Genomic DNA, 19,613 nt, shown 5'->3' with positions numbered 1-19,613 from the left:
AAAAAAAAAAATCTTTTCAAAATTGTCAAACCAATGGTTTAAGTATCTCATTACTCATTAAAATATATTAAATATAATACTAAAAACAATATGAAAATTTGAGAAGTGATACAAATGAAAGAGGAAGTCAGACGAAATGTAAGTCCTCTGTTTTATTGCCCAGGTCCCAATTCATACCTACCTATATTTTCAGTTACTCTTGCTTAATTTCACCTTTTGTGTGTGTGTGTGTGTGTGTGTGTGTGTGTTTTCTGAGACAGAGTTTCGCTCTCGTAGCACAGGCTGGTGTGCAGTGGCTCGATCTCGGCTCATTTCAACCTCTGCCTCCTGGGTTCAAGCGATTCTCTTGCCTCAGCCTCTCAAGGAGCTGAGATTACAGGCGCCTGCCACCACGCCAGAGACAGCATTTCACCATGTTGCCCAGGCCGGTGACAAACTCCTGACCTCAGGTGATCTGCCTGCCTCGGCCTCCCAAAGTGCTGGGATTATAGGCATGAGCCACTACACCCGGCCAATTTCACTATTTTTTCATGTTTTTACTGAATCTATATTTTTTTAACTAGGTAAAACAGAAAATATCTAAAAGTTGCATTCTGTTATCAGCAGTAAGAATTTTTTACTGACACTATTGTTCATCTTGTGTGTATATAAGACTGTATTTGTTTCCTTTTTTTTTGTATGATACCAATTCACTTTGTAGACTACGTATGTAAAAGTCATTTATCTATCCTTGAACAATTAAATTATTTGGTGGGCTGGTGGAGATTAAAGTATTTGAGTAATCTTGTTTTCAGCTGCATCACACTATCCTCAAGCTTTTACTTTTTCAGTAGGAGAAAATTAATTTGCATAATCCAGGCAAATTAAAAGATTCCAAACATTTTCTTCAAAATTGGGCATCAAAAATAAAATTCCCAGAGGGTTTTTTCCTGATAGTATATTCTTTGACATTGCTAAGGCGGGATTCCTCAAGACGTAACACACCCCTGCCTTCTTTCGTTGTGAATATGCAAAATTATTGAACACTTCAACTCCCCTAATTGATAGAAGGAGATTCATACATTAGAATGAGGTTGTAGTGGAGTCATTCTTACTTTCTAACTTTAAAAAAAAGCTCTTAGGAAGTAAAGCAATGTATTTGATATATATTAGTTGGAAGTACAAGGCAATATAGCATAAGTGCAGTTACACCATCAAGGTTGTTCAGTAGTAGTTACTGTATCAGAGGTTTAAACATGAGCCAGCTGAAATTAATTTCTCAATCTGTATATACAAATTATACTAGGGTATGTTCAAAATTTGATTCTGTGGGTCAATTTTCTGAAGTACATGTTTTTTTTTTTTTAACTTTTATTTAAAATTCAGAGGTAAATGTGCAAGCAAATTTGTGTCATGGGGGTTTGTTGTACAGATTATTTTATCACCCAGGTATTAAGCTTAGTACTCATTAGTTATTTTTCCTGATCCTCTCCCTCCTCCTAACCTCACCATCCAATAGGCCCCAGTATGTGTTGTTTCTCTCTATGTGTCCATATGTTCTCATCATTTATCTCCCACTTGTAAGTGAAAACCTGTGGTATTTGGTTTTCTGTTCGTGCTTTACTTTGCTAAGGTTACTTGCCTCCAGCTCCATCCAGGTTCCTGCAAAGGACATGATATTGTATTTTTTTCTTTTTTTAAGTTCTGGGATACATGTGCTGAACGTGCAGCTTTGTTACATAGATATACATGTGCCATGGTGGTTTGTTGCACCTCAACTCATCATATAGGTTTTAAGCTATACCATGTACTAAAGTCATTCTTTTTTCATTTTTTACTTCAGCTAGACAATGGGGTTATTAAATTATATTTTATAATTTAAATTTAAACAATTATATATTTTATAATTTTTCATAAAGGATTTAAACTAAGAATATATATTTTGAATAGTTACTGGAAATAGAAAATAACACATAAATCNCTCCTGAGTAGCTGGGACTACAGGTGCACGCCCCCGTGCCCAGCTAAGTTTTTGAAATTTTAGTAGAGACAGGGTTTCACCATGGTCTCAATCTCCTGACCTTGTGATCCGCCCGCCTCAGCCTCCGAAGTGCTGGGATTACAGGCGTGAGCCACCGCGCTCGGCCCCAGACTTCTTTCCTTTTCCCTTTTATTCTTCCTAATTCATGGTTTTTTTTTTTTTTTTTTTTTTTTTTTTTTCTCACACTTTTTCTCTCTCCTTTTCCCACATTTCTTTTTCTCCACTTGTCTTTTCTCCCTCTCATGCTTCTTCACAATGAAATGTTGATCTTTTATCACCTTTCTTCTTCTTATTTTGGTCCCATTTTTTCCACTTCATCTATTCTGCGATGATTATTTTTCTTTGGTTTCTTTCCCAAGAACTTCTTGTTCTTTCACTTACTATTTTTTAATCAATTTTTTTCTTCCAAATTTTATTTTATGTTCGGGGATACACGTGTCAACTTGTTACATGGGTAAATTGTGTGTTGCTGGGTTTGGTGTCCAAATGATTTGATTACCCGGGTAGTCAGCACTGTACCCAATAGGTAGTTTTTCGATCCTCAATGTCTTCCCACTCCCCACCCTGAAATAAGCCCTGGTGTGCATCCTTCTTCTCTGTGTGTTCACATGTACTCAATTTTTGGCTTTCACTTATGAGAACATGTGATACTTGGTTTTCTGTTCCTGAGTCAATTTCTTTAGGATAATGGCCTCTAGCATCATTCTGCCATAAAACACATGAATACACATGTATTGTAGTACTTCCCACTCTTGCAAAAACATGGAATGATCAAGATGCCTATCAGTGGTGAACTCAATAAAAATACGGCATACATATAAACCATGGAATACTATGCAATCATTAAAAGAATGAAATTATGTTTTGGCAGCATCATAAGTACAACTAAAGGCAATTATTCTGCTACTATTTTTCTATATTTCCATCTTCCTAGGCTTCTTTTCTTCCTTTTTTTCTCATCTCTTTGCTCCTTCTTCTGCACACCCTACACTCTTTTTCATTCCATGACTTCATAATAGTCCTGACATGGAAGATAAATAAATTCCTAGTTCTTCCCAAAGAACTTGACACATCATATTCCAATTTCAATTTCCATAAGTCTAATTTAGGGCTTTTTGCATTATGCAGAGATTCATACTAACTTATGTAAAACATTCCTCACTTCACCAGCATTTAACTTTGAACAGTATCTTAGATCTATTAAGTTCATAGTAATTTTGAACACAAATTCACCATATATATTTTCAGTTTGCTTGTCTTCTGCTCTTGTTACTTGCTGAGTAATTTTAATTTTTAGAACCCCAAAATATTTGGCCCCATTAAAATATTAACAGGTTGTAACTGTCAGCAAAATTCACTAAAAAATAGAAATTTGTTTACATAAAAATGATAAGCCTATTAGTGGTATTTTAACAGACCATAAAAGAAAATAACCACATATTCTCATATAATTCCAAGAAAGAAAGAATTATCAAACTCTACTTAGCAGAGACTTGAGAGAATGATCAGAAAATAAGTTATTTTGCCTCAGACTTCCCTGGGAAAGACCACCTTTATTAGAATTAAAATAAGTGGCTTATTTTAATTTAAATTCATGAAAGCACACACTACCTTTCAGCATGTCTATTGGTAAGTTTAATGTATTTGTCTAAATCCAATTTTTATTCTTCCAGCTTACAGATAATGAAGACACATAGGTTTCATATGTCAAACTCTGTCACTGCTTGGAGAAAACTTTTAAAAACCCATCACCTATTGCCTACATTATTTATTTAAAATGTACAGAAACTTTTTTAGTCCATTAATAATATGGGAAAGACAAGATGTCTTTGGATTTTAATATAAGCAAATTTGTCACCCTTTCAAATTTACATGTGCTTTTGGAATTAATTAAATTTGAAACTCTTACTTCAAGATTATAGCCTAGATTGTTTTCTAAGTATTCATTTTGAAAAGAAAAACAACAAATACTTTGCATTACTTTTAGCCCTAGACATTATACTCAGTTTACATAGTCAATTTATCTTTCTAACTTGTTCTACAGTCTTAATATTTGTTTTTATTTTCAAACTTATGAGGATACTTAAAAATGTATTTCCAGGCCGGGTGTGGTGGCTCATGCCTATAATCGCAGCAATTTGTCAGGTCAAGACAGGTGCATCACTTGAACTTAGGAATTCGAGACTAGCCTGGGCAATATGGTAAAACTCTATCTCTACAAAAAATAAACAAAATTAGCCAGGTATGGTGCCACATACCTGTAATACCAGCTACTTGGGAGGCTGAGGCATGAGAATGTCTTGAACCTGGGAGGCAGAGGTTAGAGTGAGCCAAGTTCATGCCACTGCACTCCAGCCTGGGCAACAGAGCAAGACTCTGTTTCAAAAAATATGACATACATATAAACCATAAAAATGAATAAAATTATGTGGTTTGCAGCAAAATAGGTACCATTAAAGGTAATTGTTCTGCCACTACTATATATGTATACATACACATACACACACATATGTATTTCCAAAAGTCTTAGTGCTGGTTTAAGCTTTATGCAGTTTATTAATTCTCTTACTAGTATCTCAGGAATATTCTCATGACTATCTCCAAGGCATCCAGGAATAACTTTTGACAGCCCCCAAGTTGAACTAAGCTGTGGCTCTTCAACAAAGCTGCCTTATCCCATTTATTCTTGTCTCTGTTATTTGCTACTTTTCTAATCAGTTCACCTTGACCTACATTAATAGCTTCAATTATAAACCAATTCTGGGATACTTACGTGTTGGATTGTGTCTCCTCAACTCCACCAGCAATTTATATGTTGAAGTCATAATACCCATTACCTCAGAAAGTAACTGTAATTGGAAACAGGATCTTTAAAGAAGTAAATAAGTGCATTAGTCAGGGTTCTCTAGAGGGACAGAGCTAATAGGATACATACGCGCACATACACACACACACGTACGTTATGTTATATATGTATATATATGTTATGTGTGTGTGTGATATGTGTGTGTGTGATATGTGTGTGTGTGTGTGTGTGTATATAATATACTACGTATATATTAGTTGATATATAACTAGCTCTACATATATATATATAAAGGGGAGTCTATTAAGTATTAACTCACATGATCACAAAGTTCCACAATTGGCCATCTGCAAGCTGAGGAGCAAGGAGAGCCAGTCCGAGTCCCCAAACTGAAGAACTTGGAGTTTGATGTTCAAGGGCAGGAAGCATCCAGCATGGGAGAAAGTTGTAGGCTGGGAGATTAGACCAAACTAGTCTTTTCATGTTTTTCTACTTGCTTTATATTCTATGCATATTGACAGCTGATTAGATGGTGCTCACCCTGATTAAGGGTGGGTCTGCCTTTCTCAGCCCACCGACTCAAATGATCTTTTTTGACAACACCCTCACAGACACATCCAAGATCAGTACTTCAATCAAGTTGACACTCAGTATTAACTGTCAGAATAAGTGAAAATGAGGTCAGAAGGGTGGGGCTCTAATCCATAGGTCTAGAGTCCTTTTAAAAAGAGGAAAAGGCGATGTGAGAACACAGTGAGACAGGAACCCTCTGTTAGCCAAGGAGAAAGCCCTCTCCAGAAACCAACTCACCAGTACCTTGATCTTGGACTTCTGACCTCTGAAACTGTGAGAAAATAAATTTCTGTTCTTTTAGCCACGTAGTCTGTGATATTTTGTTGTAGCAGCCTTAGCAAACTAATGTACTACTGACCAAACCTTCCTTACATTGAAGTAGAAATTACATAATAGCTTTCAGGTTTGCTCCTTATTTTTTTGCAAACACTATTTGCCTATGCTGTGGATTCTATCCTGAATAGTGTATCCAAGAATTTTTAATTACTATCTTAAATGCTTTATGAGTTATAGTTGTTGACTTAAAACATTAGTTCAAATAATGGGACTCTTCTCTGGCTCCATTTCTAAGTTATGATCAATTGCAAATTTCCTTTGTAATTCATTCTGGTTCAATTCCACTAAATTCTATCTGCCAAGCTTTATGCTAAGTATAGTAGCTCCCCATATTTGTGAGGGACCTGTTCCAAGACCACCAATAGATGCCTGAAACCGAGGATAGTACCAAACTCTACATATACTATGTTGTTCCTATAAATACATACTTATGATGAAGTAGAATTTATAAATTAGGCAGAGTAAGACATTAACAACAATAACTGCTAATAAAATAGAACAATTATACAATACACAGTAATAAAAGCTGTGTGATTGTGTTCTGTATCTCAAAATATCTTATTATACGATACTCATCTTTCCTCTTGTGATGATTTGAGGTGATAAAATGCACATGTGATGAGATGAACTAACATAAATGACATAGGCATTGCGACCCAGCATTAGGCTACTAATGACCTTCAAAACAAGCACTATGATACCCTGACAGTGGATCTGATAACCCAGATGACTACAAAGCAGCTAACGGGCAGGTAGCATAAACAGTGTGAATATGATGAACAAAGGAATGATTCACATCCCACACTGGATGAAGCAGGACAGCTTAAGATTTCATCACAATGGTCAGAATGGTGCACAATTTACAACTTACGAATTGTTTATTTTTGGAATTTTCTATTTAATATTTTTGAATCACCATCGATCATGGAAAACTGAAACTCATGAAAGGGAAACTTTGATAAGGGGGGACCATGCTAGTATGCTTGTGTGGGACTTGCCTGCAGTTCACCTATATGACTAGTACTGAAAAGTGGGTGTGCCCTCTGGGTTTTTTCTGAACTAGCTTTACTTTCTTCATTCCTGGCCTGGGCAAGGGATACATTTAGGATGAAGATGCTGACATTTTGTACTTCTAACCCTCCTGAGTAAATTATACAAGCCACAGTAATAGCTTGAGTATATAGAAAAAAGAAAAGTGACATTTTTCTCCTCAGAGGAACCAGACAAATAAGTAACCAAGCCAAAGCTGAGAGCTAGTTCAGTTTCTTAAAAGTGACCTCTGTTCTATACCTAAATTGTATTCCTTATGTTGTAAATTACTCCTTTTATAGTTAAAGTTCTCTTTGTGATATTAATATGAAGCCCAAACCATTTTCTCAGAAAGACCGCAGAGAATATTAGGTCATCATTTTCTATGTCCAATTTTATTGGTTATTCAAAAGTAATTACTAAGTTTACACAATTACAATTACTCTGCAGAATAATTATAAGTGTCTAAGGAACTTACATGCCACTTGGAAAAAGATGAAACAAAATTATAAAGATTTAAAGTGGAAAAATATATTATCTGGCAAATTAGATAGTATAGACTAATCTGTATTTTCAGCTCCAGTTGACCCCATATATATTCTTTTTTTTGGATGCCTTACAGGCAATATAATCAACTTTAAAAAAAAAAAAAGAAAGAAAACAGATCAATCATGCTTTTCTCTACAACTTCCTGAACCATGTTTTTTTGTTCATGGCATTATGCTCTACTTCACCAACCAAACTAGGAATTGTGGAGTCCTCTCTGACTTGTTCCTTATATTGACCTCCTCTTCTACACTGGGGGAAGGGGGTACAAGTGAATCAGTCTCATCTTTCATTAGCATATAAAATGACAGAGTAGATGTGAACAGTTCAAAATAAGAGTTGTTACTTTTTTAAACTACACATATATGTGAATTGTTATAGTAATTAAAATAATGAAGGCTAACAGTTGTAAATCCCTATTTCTTTTTTCCACTGAAGCTTTTATGAGTCCAATCCCCTTGGTTTCACCTCTTCAATCCTGCAGATTTTCCTGCATACTTTCTCTCTTGCCGTTGGCAATTCATCTTACAAACTACTGTCTAATTATTTTGTCTAAAGCAAATATCTCACCAAGTGAACTCTCTAAACTGTATTTAGTTAATCTATAACTAAAGTCCAAGGTGTATTGTATTGAGTGTTGGGTAGGTAGGTGGGAAAAAAGGTGAGAAAGGACTCGGAACGTACACTAATAAATGGAACACCAGTTAACTTTTTAAAAAATTAATTCATGTTTTGAAAGATAAGTTGGTGCTGTATACTTTTTTAAAAAGGGTTGTTTGCTCTTGAACATATAATATATTTTATTCTAACCATTTTCTCCAGGAATTGTCTCTTGCTGTAATATTGGTCCTTATTCTTGGGCTGCTGAACAGTGGAATAACTAGAAGAAAAATCCCAATGACTGTGTCTATGACAGATACTGATTTGCAGTCTGTGCATGGAAATTTTTAAAAAGCTCCCCATGTGACTCGAATGTGCACACAAGGCTGAAAACTGTGGCATTAAAGGAATGCTATTCTCTTTTTCATCAAGTTATATTTTTACATTTTAACACAAGTTTTACCTAGGTGGTTTTCTTTGATGTAAACATTCGAGATTTAAGTACAATATTATTTACTAATGTATATATATTTTAATCTGATGTGCTTAACTGATTAATACAAGGTAGATTGCCTTTCTGCAGGAAAGAGACACAGATCTTATTTTTTCCAGACATACTTGCTACAATGACTATCTGAGTAGTATCTAGAGATATGCTGACCAGTACAGTAGCCATTAACCCCATGTGCTATTGAGCACTTGAAAATACGTTTAGCTTTTGTGCCTTATGCATCCATACCGTGGCTTCAGTGATCCCTTAAGCCCACTGAATTGATTATCTCAAGGCAATACTTGCTCTGAATTTGGTATGTCTCCTAGATAGAATATCATTCTCTTTCAATTAACAATAGGCATAGCAACAAAACAATAACGCATCATTCTTTTAAAATTTTGACACTCTCCCAGCTGCTCAGGAGGCTGAGGCAGGAGAATGGTGTGAACTTGGGAGTGGAACTTGCAGTGAGCCAAGATCCCATCATTGCACTCTAGCCTGGGCAACAGAGAGAGACTCCATTTCAAAACAAAAAAAAAAATGGCACTTTCTATTAAAATTTAAATGCACAGACTTTTTGAGAAAAATTCTACATCTAGGGATATATTTCAAGTAAATTATTTAAATGAAAACAAAAGCAGATTTTCAATTATGCTCTTAGCATCTATTAATGAATGAATGAGCACTTATAATATGTCATGAACTATAATACGCACTGGGAATAAAATGGCAAGCAAAATAAATTCAATGCATGCCATCATGGAGATTACAGATTAGTAGAAAAAATTAAATATTCACACAAATCATACAATATAATTGATGAGAGAAGTATGAAAATAAATACAGAATGCTATGAGAACATGATGATGGAATGTTTATACTAAGGTATTCTCAGATGAATATCATGGAGTTGGTGACAGTCATCGAAACATTTTGAACATAAATAGGAGTATTACATGAGTTGGGATTAACAGGGAAAAACTTAAACTAAAAGGATGAAACCTAGTTTGTAAGATCAGAGAAATATTCCCTAAAGAAGGGGCATTTCATTTGAGATGGGAGTGAAGGGGTATGTCGGAAAAAGAAAAATTTTCCATACAAAGAAGGTTATATGTACAAGGATATGAGCAAGAACATTTGAGGGATCAAAATAAGGTCACTGTGGCTTAAGCACAGTATTTCTAACTCTGACAGAAACTCTTAAATATGACTAGTAAAGAACAAATTAATAATTACTAATCATATAAAATGCACCTTTGAAGGACTAATTATGCCCATGTTACAGGTGATGGAATTGAGTCTCAGCAGAAAGTAATGACTGTGTAAGGTAACCAGATACTCTGCCTTCCAGCCCAAGTCTGTTTCAAGGAAAACATAAGTTCGACCTCCAAACTCTCCCTCGTTCTCTACCCTGGTTCTTCTAACAGGTCCCTGGGTCTTCCTCTCCTTACTCGTCTGCCTGCAGGCCTGTCACTGGCTACTGCTGCAGGAAACCTAGGCCCTCTGCTCACCCCATTTCAAAATACTTATAATATGTAATATGTGTGTAATATGTATGACACTGAATGTTATAAAATATATTTATAGTTAGATAACTCAGATGAGTTATTATTGCTAACTGAAAATATGGCTCAATATAAGCAAATAATTCATATCACAAAAATTAAGTAAGAACAAACAATTTATGAATATTCAGGCTGTATTTAGAATACTGATAGAAGGCCTACACTCTTATTGAGTGTTTGTAGGATACATTTCAACAGGTAGGATAAGTGAGTGAATAAAGGGCAAAAGTGAAAAAGAGTTACTACCACATGGGTAGCACCTCACGTTACTGCCCGGGATAGGCAGGGAGCGCTCCACTGAAAAAAAGGCCTAGTATCTACCACGATCATTCATTTTTGTATTATTCAACAATTATTAATGGAGCATTTATCACTGCATAGAATTATTGCCCTATCTATCAGTAATATAGCAGTGAAAGAGACTATAAAATTATTCACTTTTATGGAGTTCCCGTTCTAGTGGACTCTAGAATACTAAGGCAAATGCAAGTCTGAAGTATAAACTGGTAAAAGAGTCTGAAAGGAACTGCTAAGAAGTAGTGAGTAAATCTAGAAAAATATGGTATCAGAGAGAGAGGGGTGGAACAAAGAAATATTAAGGAGAATACAGTCACTGGGATCTAATGCTACATGGACTAAACTGAAAAGTGTCTTGTAGATTACTTCCCTGGGCCTGGAAATTCACGTGTCCTACTGATTAGTGTATTTTCAGTAAATATGTACACAGTCATTATCATACAATGCATATGGTGATACGTGCCATAGAAGAAAAATAGCATATGAATATGTTCAGAAGGAAGACAAACATGAGTGTGAGAAAACATGCACATGTTCCAGGTGTAGAAATAAGACATGAATCTATGAATGTTCCTGTTACATGAGGCTGAGAGAACCAGGATTCTTTTTGCAAGGGCTTTGATTATAACTCGAAGATCCCAGCATATGCAGAGTTAGTTATGTGACCCTAAAGAGATCTCAAAACAGCTCTACAATTCTCTTGACTGCAAGAGTTTTGAAAAACAGGTAAAAATGTGTACTGCATATTTTATTGCACACCTATTCATTCCTCTAAGGAACAGAGTGTTTATTCTAAGGTAGCTGCTGGTAAACAAACATATAAATATTTAGCATAATTCTTGACGTATGGTGAGATGTAAAATATACAATATTCAAGCAACACAATATATTCAGTAGGCTTTTGTTGCTGGACTCAATAGGTGACATTGCTGTTGCAATCTAGTGCATTTATACTTTCAGAACAACAAGAAACATTTAAGGTACTATGTAAGAATATGAGTTGCATTACAATGATCATGGAAAATTTCTGATTTGTTTGCTCTTCATTATTTTTTTTAAAAATCTAACTTGTATTAAATGGTGTTAGCATTATTTCCTTGCTAGTTTGACTTTGTAAACAAAGTATGGTAGAGAGTTTCTTTTCTCAGCAAATCTACATGCCAACGAGCCATTATTTAGTAGTGATACTGTCTTTCATGTATTTATGTGTCTCAGCATATGACAGTGTGAATGTGTATTGCTAAGATTTATTGGATAGGGTGTTGCCCCATTTTTATTGCACCACTTAGTTTTTTTTCTTTTCTTTTCTCCAGATAAAATAAATCAAAATCTTAGTGCCATAAAATCTAATTGTACATCTTGCAATTCTGTATCATCATAAGAGAGTGCTATACATGTACAATGCTTTATGTGTTTGAGTGGTTTACTTGTCTCTTCTGTAAGATAATACAAATGACAATCAGCTTAGAAAGCCACACATGGCAGATTTTCATGGAACTATTATATCAGTTTAGGTGCTATATATGAAACCTGATGAGCCTAGTAATAACTTTATAAAGCATGGTTATCAAAGTAGTGCCGATTTCAGCAGGAAAGAGAGTCATCCACAACTGGAAATCTCTGTAGACTGCCAAATTACCCAAAATCCTATTCTGCAAAGCAGTAATCTTTAATGTTCCAATAAAAGTAACTCTTTTGGGATAGCTATTGTGCTTCTAATTGAACACTCAGAAAGTAATTTGCATAAAATTACAAAGGACCACAGAAAAAATGCTGATAAAAAAGGTAATTTAAGATGACTGAAAAGTCATTTGCTCCTATGTTATTCTGTCTGCATTTATTCCTCATTCAACCCTCAAGCACCTAGTATGTGCCTGGTACATACAAGTCACTGGCAATGGAGATTTATGTAAATGACGAGTTGATGGGTGCTGACGAGTTGATGGGTGCAGCACACCAACATGGCACACGTATACATATGTAACAAATCTGCACATTGTGCACATGTACCCTAGAACTTAAAGTATAATAAAGAAAAAAAATGGCACCAAAAAAAAGAAATATTGCTTGAATCCAGGAGGCGGAGGTCGCAGTGAGCCGAGATCATGCCACTGCACTCCAGCCTAGGAGACAGGGCAAGACTCCATCTCGAAAAATATATATGAATAAAACAAAACAGTAAAGAATAAAAGAAACACGTTGTACCCAAGAGGAATCTATATTTTGCTGCTGATACTAATTACTAGGCACTAAGAAGACTAACGTTTGATAATTTTCATTAGAAAGGTATACATCAAGAACATTTTATTGGGGTTTTGAGAATTTAGGAGTGATGTGTCAAGGAAGCTACTCAGATGAGGTGATGTTTGATGAGTTAAAACAAAGATGGGGATTGGAGAGAAGACATTCTATGTAGAGGAAATGTCATGTGAAACACACAGAAAATGAAAGAGCCAGGTACATTTTGACATAGATAACCGTTTAAGTTGGCTAAGTATGGGGAGAAATGAGAAAAAATCGGAGATACAGATTAGAAAGTTAGAGGGTTAGTTACCAATACATTTTTATATCGTATTAAATACTTTAAATTTAATGTTGAAGACAATTAGAATCTATTAAAAATTATGGTAGAACACATTCTAATCTGATTTGCATTTAAAAATCAGTGTGGAGTACCCTTTACAGAGAGGCAAGAACCAAGACCTTTTTATGAGACTCTTGCAGTAATCGACATGAGTGATGATGTGCGCCAAAGTTAAATTAATAGAGTGAGATGGAAAGAAGGGAATTAACTATGAGACATTAAGCAAGCAAAATTGACACAACCTGGTGGAAGGAAAAAAAGAGTATGGAACTACATATTCATCCCTGTGGAAAAACTGATGTGTCTTTTAGTCAGAATTCAGATTCTATCTGAAATATGACATGCTATTTTAATTTTGTAAAAGATTAATTAAATAAAGTGCTTTGATATCTTTTATTTAAATTGGTTCAATCAATTTTTTATCATCATTTTTGGTAGGACATATATGCAATAATATATGTCATAAGAAACCAAGTTTTTGTTAATATTGGGCCTGATTTTGCCCGTATTTTTCTGTTAGAAGGAACAAATGAGCAAATATCTACAAGGTTTTTAATTCAGTGCCTGGCACATCTTGGGTTTTATTATCTTTTATTTATCTGTCTTTATGGTTTTATTGTATATGTTTGTGAATTACACTATAATTATACTGGTTTTTAAAGGAACACATATAAAGGAGAACACAGCAGTGTATGCTTCACATGTGTTTTGGTTGAGTACATATCTGAAATCGCTAAATCAAAATTTACAAACAAATTATATATCCAGTCCTTACATTTCACTACTTGATGAAGCTTTGAAAGTTTCCTGATATTTTATTGTTGTTGGGAGTGATGATATTTAGCATATGTTAAATATGAACACATAATTGTTTATCCATTTTTTCTGTATTTCTTTGTATTTGTGAATATTTTGGCACAATTATTTTTAATCATATAACTTTTCTATGTTTAAAGTTTCTTAAGGGAATAAATTACAATTAACTAAGCTATGTTTTAGCCTTAAAGCAAAATTCACATGGACCTAAAAAAGGAAAATTGCATCAAATCCATACTAGAAAGGAAACATCTTGGTAGAACAAAGAACATTAATTTGGAATCAGAAAATTCTGTGTTCAATTTCAGGTATATATTATCTCAGAATAACCTCTTCTACTGCCCTGTAGATACCAAAAATAAAATGTAATCAACTGACTTCTGTAAACCTTATTCTGAACCTTCATAAAACCAAGCTTTGGAGGAAAATCATTATTCACAGTCCTCGGTTGTTGCCTAGTCCTTTTGTTTGTAGTTTTCTTGTTGACAGGTTTGTTAATCCATTTATTTTTCATTGATTCTTCCAACAAACATGTATTTTGCATCTGCTCTATGCCTGGATCTGAGTTAAGCATGAACAATATGATCATAATAATAATAATGCACACATGCATATGTTACCCTGTCCTCAGGAAGCTGACCATTTATTTTAATCCTTCTCAAACTCTCTGTAGTGAAGGAACTTTTATTTTCAATACATTGATAATATATTTTCATAGAATATGATAAAAATATGTTACTAGAAGAATGACCTGGGGAAAAGGCATTCAAAATATAGATGGTGATTTTTATTATCAGATTTTCACAGATATAAAATCAATGTTAATAACTGTCATCAATATAGGCATATCAAAGGAAATGGAAATATAATTATACCAAATTATAAAAATTGTGTTCATAACTGTTCCTTTTACTCTACAACCTAAACCCAGCAATCCCATTACTGGATATATACCCAGAAGAATATAAATCATTCTACAACATAGACACATGCACATGAAAGTTCAATGCAGCACAATTCACAATAATGAAGACATGGAATCAGCCTAAATGCCTATCAATGACAGACTGGATAAAGAAAATGTGGAACATATACATCAGAGAATACTATGCAGCCATAAAAAAGAATGAGATTATGTCTTTTGTGGAAACATGGGTGGAGTGAGAGGCCATTATCCTAAGTAAATTAACGCAGGAACAGAAAACTGATTACCACATGTTCTCACAGATAAGTAGGAGCTAAACAATGAGAACTCATGGACAGAAAGAAGGGAACAGCACACTCGGGCTTGCTTGAGGGTGGAACTTGAGAGGAGGGAGAGGAGCAGAAAAAATAACTATTGGGTACTAGGCTTAGTACCTGGGTGATGAAATAATCTGTAAAACAAACCGTCATGATTTACTTCTATCACAAATCTGTATGTGTACTCATGAACCTAAAATAAAAGTTAGAAAAACCGTGTTCATTGAAGTACATTTATAGACAATTAATACAGAGAATATTACATTAACATCTTTTAGTTGCGCACCTAATTATAAAATATATGTAGCATACTTTTCTGAAATGTGTTCACAAAATAGAAAAGGAAATTTTAATACAACTTCAGTCCACTAAGCATACTATTTATTTAATAAATTACAGATTCATGAATCTCCCATGAACAGATCTTTATATTGATAATAATCAATGTTGCGTCAGATTCATTAAGTGGTAAAAACTTCAAGCAGATAGTCAATATTAAAATAATCACTCATTAAAACTTGCTAAAACATAAAATGTAACATTTTTACACTCAGATTTTATCTGCTATTGAAAATTGTGTGTGCTTTTTCCTGAATGGAAATACTAATATTATTATAAATATACAAGATATAGAATAAGTAAGCAGGTTTAACTAACATTACAAAGTTAGATCCAAACTTTTTTTTAATCTTGCAGAAACACTAAGAGCTTGTTTGGTAAGACAAACATTTATAGCCACCATACATCAGCATTCAATCACATTTGCTTATGATCGATGTCCATATTATCCCATAATTAAACAAATAATATATGATTTAACAAATTATATATATTTTTATAGCATCAGTAATCATGTTGTTTATATTGGCTAACAATTTTTTCATAGCAAGGTTTTCTTTAAGAAGGAAGCAGTTTTAATTTCTATTTGAGCTTTAACTCCTTAATTTGCAAAAAAAAACAAACCTCTACAATAACTGTCATTGCAGATATCTAGATTGCCGAATAAAATCCTACATAAAACATACAACTCCAAGCCAAATATTTGTGCAAGTAGTTATCCATATTCTTATAGACTTCAAGCTTTTTTGCTGTCAAAAAAACTAATTTTTTTCTTTATATCATTAGACTTCAAATGACACACTTTAAGAAAACCAAAAGGTAATTTTAACATCTATGCATTCATCAAGTTGCAAAGAGAAACACTTTGCAAACCATATTATATGAGTTTTTTTGTCCCAATAATTAACTGATTTCTAAATATGTTATTCTCTGATGTCCTAGAAGAGTAAGATATACCTCTATATAAGCCTATATAGAGGTATATAGGCTTATCCAATATTTTGATGCAAAATATTCAATGTAGCTTTTTCTTAATCTATTCACAATTGCACATTTTTTTTTTTATAGTTTAAACAACTCAAGTCCTACTTTATAAGAAGCCCTCACAACTTAATGATGTATCCAAAATAGTGAGCTTCTATCTTGCTTTTGTCGGGTTTTAAAATAATACACTTTGTTACAAATAATTTTGGGGATTTAAACTTTTAAAATATTTTACACAAGTGTTGCTTTATGTTTTTACAGTTTCATTGCTTTAATCTATACTACAAAAAAGTCTATGTACAAAAAAGGTCGATGATTTTCACATTTCACACTTCACCATCAATTATAAAATCACTGCCAGTATATGAGGGATTGTACTTCTATAAATGAACACAAAGAATTTAGTAGTCCATAATTCAAAATCAATTCCATTATAATTGCTTTGTTATTACTGCCACAGTCAGAAAAATGTATAGCTTCCCTTGGCCAAAAACAGGAATAAATTAAGGGTCAAATAAATAATATAAATTATATACATTTAACTTCCTTAATGTAATTAATGTTAAACTATACATTTATTTTATTTATGTATTTTTTTTAAATGGAGTATCGCTCTGTCACCCAGGCTGGAGTGCAGTGGCATGATATCAGCTCACTACAACCTCCACCTCTTGGATTCAAGTGATTCTCCTGCCTCAGCCTCCTGAGTAGCTGGAATTACAGGCATGTGCCACCACACCCACCTAATTTTTGTATATATTTTTAAATTATCCTCTAAGTTCTGGGATACATATGTAGAACATACAGGTTTGTTACACAGGTATATATGTGCCATGGTGGTTTGCTGCACCCATCAACCTGTCATCTACACTAGGTATTTCTCCTAATGCCATCCATCCCCTAGACCCCCACCACCCAACAGGCCCTGGTGTGTGATGGTCCCCTCCCTGTGTCCACGTGTTCTCATTGTTTGACTCACACTTACAAGTGACAACGTGTGGTTTTTGGTTTTCTGTTCCTTTGTTAGTTTGCTAAGAATGATGGTTTCCAGCTTCATCCATGTCCTTGCATAGGCCATGAACTCATTTATGGCTGCATAGCATTCCTTGATGTATATGTGCCACAGTTTCTTTATCCAGTCTGCCACTAATGGGCATTTGGAATGGTTCCAAGTCTTTGCTATTGTGAATAGTGCTGCAATAAACATACATGTACATGTGTCTTTATAGTAGAATGATTTATAAACCTTTGGGTATATACCCAGTAATGGGATTATTGGGTCAAATGGTATTTCTGGTTCTAGATCCTTGAGGAATTAACACATCATCTCCCACAATGGTTGAACTAATTTACACTCCCACCAACAGAGTAAAAGCGTTCCTATTTTGCCACATCCTCTCCAGCATCTGTTGTTTCCTGACTTTTTAATGATCTCCATTCTAACTGGTGTGAGATGGTATGTCAATGCGGTTTTGATTTGCATTTCTCTAATGACCAGTGATGATGAGCTTTTTTTTCATATGTTTGTTGGCTGCATAAATGTCTTCTTTTGAGAAGTGTCTGTTCATATCCTTTGCCCATTTTTTGATGTGGTTGCTTTTTTCTTGTAATTTTTTTAAGTTCCTTATAGATTCTAGATATTAGCCCTTGATCAGATAGATAGATTGCAAAAATGTTCTCCTATTCTGTAGGTTGCCTGTTAACTCTGATGATAGTTTCTTTTGCTGTGCAAAAGCTCTTTAGTTTAATTAGATCTCATTTGTCAATTTTAGCTATTGTTGCCATTGCTTTTGGTGTTTTAATCACGAAGTCTTTGATCATGCCTATGTCCTGAATGGTATTGCCTAGGTCTTCTTCTAGGGTTTTAATGGTTTTAGGTCTTATGTAAAGTCTTTAATTCATCTTGAATTAACTTTTGTATAAGATGTAAGGAAGAACAAAGCTGGAGGCATCACACTACCTGACTTTAAACTATACTACAAGGTTACAGTAACCAAAACAGCATCGTACTGGAACCAAAACAGATATACAGACCAAGGGAACAGAACAGAGGTCTCAGAAATACTGCCACACATCTGCAACCATCTGATCTTTGACAAACCTGACAAAAACAAGCAATGGGGAAATGATTCCCTAATTAATAAATGATTACATGAAAACTGGTTAGCCATATGGAGAAAACTGAAACTGAATCCCTTCCTTAATTTTTGTATTGTTAGTAAAGATGAGGTTTCACCATGTTGGCTAGGCTGGTCTCAAATTCCTGACCTCACGTGATCTGCCTGCCTCGGCCTCCTAAAGTGCTGGGATTACAGATGTGAGCCACCACACCCGGCCTATACATGTTTTCAAATAAAAAAAATAATTGTAAAGAAAATATGCAAAGGATGCTTGCACATTCTCAGCTGTTTATGGACCTTTGAAGTATAAATAATTAACCTTAAAGTATCACAGTTTGGAATATGATATCTCTGTGCATTTCTAAGCACATCAATTGACATGCAATTTGCCACACGTTTAACAACAAACTTATTTATACTTAGTCCAATGAAAGAAGCTCCCTACATATTTGTTTGATTGCTACGAAATAAAAATGTCGTATAAAAATTTGTAAATGCAACTTTCACTTTCTGTAATTGTTTCATTTCAGACTGGGAACCAAGAGTTCCAGGACTTATAGACTTACATGGTCTGTAAGTCTACGGACCATACTTGGAGAAGCATTGGCTTAGCACTCATAAGAAATGCATAGATTTGTGGATGTTTCATGAAAGAGAAATATAAGAGACTGTGAGGATTTATAGAAGAATTTTTAAACTAGCTTTTGGAATTAATTGGGATTGGGATTCCCCTTCTGATTCTTAGAGAGGAATTAATATTCACCATTATTTGAAAACAACAGTTATTGATTAGGTAAAGAAAGCTTAGAGAAACTTGTTTTCCTTGTTCCTTTCCTATTATGTTGTTCTTAGATAGGAACTCTCAAGAAATATTAAAATGTCATTCTCATGGGAAGGGCATGATTTAGGGCAAAACCCCTTGGGTTTCTAGTGGAAGCTCACAGATGCTCTTTCTACATATTATAGAGGGCTCCAGAATAAAAATCCCAAACACAGCGATTCAGTGGCCGTGAAATGGATTGTTGAGTGTTAAGCATATCTGCAGGGAGACAAAGTCTCTCTACAATTGTTTAGCAATCATCTTTCTATCTCAGCTGTCTCTGGGTCAAGCCTCCTCCTTGTTCTTAGAGTCGAAGGAGAGTAACATGTTGCATCTTTTAGAGCTGTGGTGAGAACTTTAGGAGACACAGGCTTTAATAGGGCAGAAAATCTGAAGCAAATGCCTTCAAATCAGGTATACAATTATTGAGGTCATAATATGTG

The sequence above is a fragment of the Rhinopithecus bieti genome, unplaced genomic scaffold (assembly GCF_001698545.2).
Source record: "Rhinopithecus bieti isolate Rb0 unplaced genomic scaffold, ASM169854v2 scaffold_12088, whole genome shotgun sequence".
In the NCBI taxonomy this organism is placed as follows: Eukaryota; Metazoa; Chordata; class Mammalia; order Primates; family Cercopithecidae; genus Rhinopithecus; species Rhinopithecus bieti.
This window is presented reverse-complemented; position numbering follows the sequence as displayed.